The sequence below is a fragment of the Palaemon carinicauda genome, chromosome 32 (assembly GCF_036898095.1).
Source record: "Palaemon carinicauda isolate YSFRI2023 chromosome 32, ASM3689809v2, whole genome shotgun sequence".
NCBI classification, from domain to species: Eukaryota; Metazoa; Arthropoda; class Malacostraca; order Decapoda; family Palaemonidae; genus Palaemon; species Palaemon carinicauda.
The window spans coordinates 1,938,713-1,946,028 of record NC_090756.1 but is presented as its reverse complement, the minus strand read 5'-3'; the positions used below and the strand labels follow the sequence as shown (position 1 = coordinate 1,946,028).

Sequence of the window (7,316 nt, the reverse complement as noted above, 5' to 3'; positions counted from 1 at the left end):
CACGAAACGGTTTCTCAGGGACAAGTTGTCGTCCAGGAGGAATCAAGAAAGAATTCTAGGCTCCTTACAATTCGCCTCCGTAACAGACATTGTCCTAAAGGCCAAACTAAAGGACATAAACAGAGTATGGCGATCCAGGGCAAACAAGAGGCGTCGAGACAAAAGAGCTCGACTTCCCCCAATCCTGAGAGAAAGTCTTCAGCCATGGACGAAAGTCAAAAACCTATCGAAGTCAGTCCCCTTGCAATATCCGGCCCCAGGACTCGTCATTCACACAGACGCCTCCTTAACAGGGTGGGGAGGATACTCCCAGCACAAGAAAGTTCAGGGACTATGATCGACGATATTTCGACAATTTCACATCAATGTCCTAGAGGCCATGGCAGTATTCCTCACTCTAAAACGACTGAAACCAACCAGGAACCTTCATATCCGGCTGGTTCTAGACAGAGCAGTCATAGTCCACTGCATAAACAGAGGAGGCTCCAAGTCAGCCCACATAAACCACGTCATGTTAGCAATATTCTCCTTGGCAACATCAAACAAGTGGCATCTGTCAGCAGTCCACCTTGCGGGAGTGCGGAATGTAGTGGCGGACGCACTTTCGAGGACAACTCCACTGGAGTCGGAATGGTCCCTAGACAAACAGTCATTCGAATGGATCTTATCTCAGGTCCCGGGTCTCCAGGTGGACTTGTTTGCGACGGAATCCAACCACAAACTACAATGTTACGTGGCCCCCAACATGGACCCTCGGGCTCATACCACAGACGCAATGTCGTTAGATTGGAACGTTTGGAAGAGGATTTATCTGTTCCCTCCGATAAATCTCCTGTTGAAAGTATTGGACAAACTCAGGTCTTTCAGAGGCCGAGTAGCTCTGGTAGCCCCCAACTGGCCCAAGAGCAGTTGGTTTCCTCTGTTACTGGAACTGGGCCTCTGCCCTCGGCAGATTCCCAATCCTATACTAACACAAGTAGTACAAACTCGCAATGTGTTAGCTTCCTCAAGAATTCAGAGTGCCCTAACTTTATGGACTTCATGAAGTTTGCAGCTCAAAAGGGTGCAAATATTGACCCTCTAAATACCCTATTCTTGGAATCGGACAAAAGGGAATCCACCCTCCGTCAATATGACTCGGCTGTTAAAAAACTTGCAAAGTTTTTAAAGGACTCAAAGGTTGAAAAGATGACGATGAATCTAACTGTGACATTCTTCAGAACTCTCCTTGAATCAGGCCTAGCAGCCAACACCATCATTACGATCAAATCAGCTTTGAAAAAGATCTTTCATATTGGTTTTGATATTGACCTTACGGATTCATACTTCTCGTCCATCCCGAGAGCTTGTGCCAGATTAAAACCATCAACTCGCCCTAGTGCGGTTTCCTGGTTTTTGAATGATGTCCTGAAACTGGCCTCTGACACTTTTAATGAATCCTGCAATTACATGGTATTGTTAAGGAAGACATTGTTCCTACTGAGCCTCGCTTCTGGCTCCAGAATTTCAGAACTTTCTGCCTTGTCTAGAGACTCAGGTCATATTGAATTCCTCTCTTCGGGAGAAGTCCTTCTCTCCCCTAACAAAGTTTTCCTCGCTAAAAATGAGGACCCTCAGAACAGGTGGTCTCCCTGGAAGATTGTTCCACTTCCTCGGGATCCATCCTTGTGTTCAGTTACCACCCTGAAAGCCTACTTAAATATAACTTCTATTACAAACACAGGGCCCTTATTTGTTAGAGAAAATGGAGGAACCATTACCCTTGAAGGAATCAGGCAACAAATCCTTTATTTTATTAAACAGGCTAATCCTGAATCATTCCCCCATGTCCATGATATTCGAGCTGTTGCTACTTCAATTAATTTCTTCCACCACATGAAATTTGATGAACTCACAAAATATACAGGCTGGAAGTCCCCTAAAGTTTTTTAACGCCACTACCTAAAACCTTTGGAAGCTCTAAAATTTGCTACAGTGGCAGCTGGGAATGTGGTTCCTCCTGAAGGTACTGAGTCTTAATCACGTCGTCTTGCTCTATCCTCTTTCCCTCCTACTTGCCTTACTTATTGTTACTACCTAGTTTTGGTTTTGTTTTTCTTGACTACACCCTTATGGTGTATTATTTGATAACTCGTTAGGATCTCAATTACTACCAATTGTTTTTATTTTATACCTGTATTTAGTCTTACTCTCCACGAGCTGGTTTTGTTATTTATCATGATGTTATTTATTTGATCTGCATTATCTGCCTGTCTTTTTGCCATCCCTAGTATGGGATTTTTTGCCATTATTATATTTAACTATTCACTATTAATATTGAGAGTACATATCCTCGGGATACCTTGTATATCCTTTTCTGATATTAAAATCACGTTTGGTATTATTTTGTATTTATTACTTCCCTCAGGTATTGTGTCAAGTTTGGGTCCTTATTCTCTGGCACTATTTCACTGGGCAGCACAGGTCTGAGCCCAGAAAAGGGATTTTGACGAAGGAAAAATCTATTTCTGGGCGAGAGACCTGTGCCGCCCAGTGAACCCACCCTCACCTCCCTTCTTAGGCCCCAATCTTGGGTGCTATAAGGAGTGACGTCACTAGCGTGGGTTGGACTGTTGGTAGTAGAGATCAGTGCTAGGTCTTGAACGGCACCTCGCTGTACAGGGATATTGAGAGGAGATATCTAAATGGTGCGAGGCCTCTGGTTGTGATTAATTATCACGCCCCAGTTAATTATACCGACACCTTATAGGTGAGCGAGCTGGGTTCAACCTAGCATTCCTAGACTATTTTTTCTCTGGTAAATTCATAGCAAGTTTTTACCTTAGAAACGATGTAAAAGGAGCATTTCACTGGGCGGCACAGGTCTCTCGCCAAGAAATAGATTTTTCCTTCGTTAAAATCTCTTAATTTACCACTGTTTACATAACAGTTAAGCCCCTTAAGTTTCATTAATCTACAATTAAAATTGTGATAAGCGAGCTGTTCACAACAAACAAACACACAAAGAGGGGTAAAACATAACCTTCTTCCAACTTTGTTGATAGAGGTAACAAATCTCTAGTTATCAGACTTATTCTAAACATCTCCCCTTTAATATAAGCCATAGGGACCAGTCTTATGAAGTAATTTTCTTAAACACCTGCCACTGAAACTTCTTTAGAAAAATGTGGTAACCTAAAGCAATTACCATTTTTATTTGACATTTCCCTCTTCTTTTATGACAATACAGTACATAAGTTTAAAGATGACTGACCACAGATTAAAATTCTTGCACCTGACTGTAACAAAATGACTTCGCTAAAAGAAACATCTTGCAATGACTGAGAATCAGTTATACCTTGTTTTCAGAGAAAGAAGCAGTGTAAATTTGTCATTTAAAAGTTATCCTACAACTATATGGTACCTCCAATGTCACTCCTCAAAAAATATCACTTGCATGAATACAAGAAGTAGAACTCCATTCTATCCTGAACATTTAAATTATTTTCTTTCTGCAAAAATAAAATCCATGTATGACGGAGGCAAGGAACACTGTAAATTTCTCTAATAATTTATAAATTGAAGATCAAATAAATCCATACATTTAAAACCTTAACTAGAGACTAAATAATCTATCTTTAGACCCGTTATATATACTGTATTACAACTTGGTAACATTTGGTATTGGGTTAAATTCCAACATTTATGTAAGAAGCCACTTAAAAATACTTTGGTAAATTGATTGGGTAACGCTATTTTCCATTAAACCTGGATGTCTAAGTCTATTGACAGAAATAATTATACTTCAGTGCTGGAAGGACAATTGTAATATCAATCAAATACACCTTGTTGAAGTCATTAAGCAGCTGGACTCGCCTCAGACATAAAACAAGGGGTCCCAGGTCAAATCAGTTTAGGAATGATTTTTGGGTGTATAGTAAGTGAAAACTTACAAATAATCAATATTTTTTTTTTTTTTTTTGCTAAATTTTCATGAATTTCAAGGCAATATTACAATTATTATTCATTAGACCAGTATCATACTACAGGTTTAAAAAATGTTATTTTTATTAGTAAAATAAATTTTTGAATATACTTACCCGATAATCATGTAGCTGTCAACTCCGTTGCCCGACAGAATTCTATGGAGGGATACGCCAGCTATCACAATACTAGAAGGGGGTGTACTTACCAGCGCCACCTGTGGCCAGGTACTCAAGTACTTCTTGTAAACACCTCCTCAATTATTCCTCGGTCCACTGGTTCTCTATGGGGAGGAAGGGAGGGTCGATTAAATCATGATTATCGGGTAAGTATATTCAAAAATTTATTTTACTAATAAAAATAACATTTTTCAATATTAAACTTACCCGATAATCATGTAGCTGATTCACACCCAGGGGGGTGGGTGAAAACCAGTGTACAAGATTAAAGGATAGCTAAGTATCCCATATTTCATATAACAGTTATCTCAAATAACAATGAAATAATAAGTACCTGGTAAGGAAGTCGAATTGAACCGTTACTCTGCCTCTTTTTAAGTTCGTCTTCCTTACTGAGCGCAGCGTTCCTCTTGGAGGCTGAATCAACCCAAAGGTGCTAAAGTATATAGGGCTGCAACCCATACTAAAGGACCTCATCACAACCTTTAACCTCGGCGCTTCTCAAGAAAGAATTGACCACCCGCCAAATCAACAAGGATGTGGAAGGCTTCTTAGCCGACCGTACAACCCATAAAAAGTATTCAAGAGAAAGGTTAAAAGGTTATGGGATTATGGGAATGTAGTGGCTGAGCCCTCGCCTACTACTGCATTCGTTGCTACGAATGGTCCCAGGGTGTAGCAGTACTCGTAAAGAGACTGGACATCTTTGAGATAGAATGATGCAAACACTGACTTGCTTCTCCAATAGGTTGCATCCATAACACTCTGCAGAGAATGGCTCTGTTTGAAGGCCACTGAAGTAGCCACAGCTCCCACTTCATGTGTCCTTACCTTCAGCAAAGCAAGGTCTTCTTCCTTCAGATGAGAATGTGTTTCTCTAATCAGAAGCCTGAATAGTAAGAAACTGAGTTCTTAGAACTTGGAAAAGAAGGTTTCTTGATAGCACACTATAAGGCTTCTGATTGTCCTTGTAAAGGTTAAGACCTTTTTAGATAGTACCTAAGAGCTCTAACTGGGCAAAGTACTCTCTTCAGATCATTCCCCACCAAGTTGGACAGGCTTGGGATCTCGAACGACTTAGGCCAAGGACGTGAAGGAAGCTCGTTTAGCAAAAACCGAGCTGCAAGGAACATGTAGCTGTTTCAGATGTGAAAACAATGATCCTGCTGAAGGCGTGGATCTCACTTACTCTTTTAGCTGTTGTCAAGCACACGAGGAAAAGAGTTTTTAATGTGAGGTCCTAAAAAGAGGCTGATTGGAGAGGTTCAAATCTTGATGACATAAGGAACCTTAGGACCACGTCTAGATTCCAGCCTGGAGTGGACAACCGACGTTCCTTTGAGGTCTCAAAAGACCTAGGGAGGTCCTGTAGATCTTTGTTGGTGGAAAGATCCAAGCCTCTGTGGCGGAAAACCGCTGCCAACATACTTCTGTAACCCTTGATCGTAGGAGCTGAAAGGGATCTTACTTTCCTTAGATATAACAGGAAGTCAGCAATCTGGGTTACAGTGGTACTGGTTGAGGAAACTGCATTGGTCTTGTACCAGCTACGGAAGACTTCCCCTTGAGACTGATAGATACTGAGAGTGGATGTTCTCCTTGCTTTGGCAATCGCTCTGGCTCCCTCCTTCGAAAAGCCCCTAGCTCTTGAGAGTCTTTCGAAAGTCTGAAGGCAGTCAGACGAAGAGCGTGGAGGATTGGGTGTACCTTCTTTACGTGAGGTAGACTTAGAAGGTTCACTCCTAGAGGAAGAGTCCTGGGAATGTCGACCAGCCATTGCAGTACCTCTAAGAACCATTCTCTCGCGGGCCAGAGCGGAGCCAACCAACGTCAGCCGTGTCCCTTTGTGAGAGGAGAACTTCTGAAGTACCCTGTTGACAATCTTGAACGGCGGGAATGCATACAGGTCGAGATGGAACCAATCCAGCAGAAAAGCATCCACGTGAACTGCTGCTGGGTCTGGAATCGGAGAACAATACAACAGGAGTCTCTAGGTTATCGAGGTAGTGAACAGATCTATGGTTGGCTGGCCCCACAGGGCCCAAAGTCTGCTGCAAACATTCTTGAGAAGGGTCCACTCTGTGGGGATGACCTGACCCTTCCGTCTGAGGTGATCTGCCATGACATTCATACCGCCCTGAATGAACCTCGTTACCAGTTAGCTTTCGATCTTTAGACCAGATGAGTAGGTCCCTTGCGATCTAGAACAACTTCCACGAAAGAGTCCCTCCCTGCTTGAAGATGTAAGCCAGGGCTGTGGTGTTGTCAGAGTCCACCTCCACCACTTTGTTAAGCTGGAGGGACTTGAAGTTTATCAAGGCCAGAATAACCGCCAACAACTCCTTGCAATTGATGTGAAGTGTCCTTTGCTCCTGATTCCATGTTCCCGAGCATTCTTGTCCGTCCAAAGTCGCACCCCAGCCCGTGTCTGATGCGTCCGAGAGGAGACGGCGGTCGTGTTTCTGAACAGCCAAATAGACTTCCTTGAGAAGAAAGCTGTTCTTACACCACGCGAGAGAAGACCTCCTCTCTTCGGAAACAGGAACTGAGACCGTCTCTAGCGTCATGTCCTTTATCCAGTGAGCAACTAGATGATACTGAAGGGGGGGGGGGAGGTGGAGTCTCCCTAACACGATGAACAGGGCCAGCGATGAAAGTGTCCCTGTTAGACTCATCCACTACCTGACTGAGCATCGGTTCCTTCTCAGCATGCTCTGGATGCATTCTAGGGCTTGGAAGATCCTTGGGGCCGACGGAAAAGTCCGAAAAGCTCGACTCTGAAGATCCATACCCAAGGAGACAATGGTCTGGGATGGGACGAGCTGAGACTCCTCAAAATTGACCAGGAGGCCCAGTTCCTTGGTCAGATCCATAGTCCATTTGAAAATCTCCAGACAGCGACGACTTGTGGGAGCTCTCAAAAGCCAGTCGTCTGACGGAGCCGGACACAAGATCATGGTACTGCTGCACAGTCTGTGAACTGTCAATCATGGGCAAGCGAGGAAGTACAGTGACAACCCGAATCTGTCTAGACTGTCTGGGTCGTACAGACAACTCCTTATCGGGTTGCTGAGGTTGCCGCACTGCGTCACAACAAGTCACTTCTGTTGGTTGTTGAACGTCTTCCCCGTGACACATTGACTCCGTAAACAAAAAATCCTCTAACAAGGACTA

The 7,316-nt window shown here is 43.2% G+C and overlaps 1 pseudogene; it reads left to right on the top strand.

Moving 5' to 3' along the window:
- Window positions 1-598: 598 nt before the first annotated feature.
- LOC137625431 (uncharacterized) lies at window positions 599-2,019 on the top strand (annotated as a pseudogene).
- The last annotated feature ends 5,297 nt before the right edge of the window (window positions 2,020-7,316 follow it).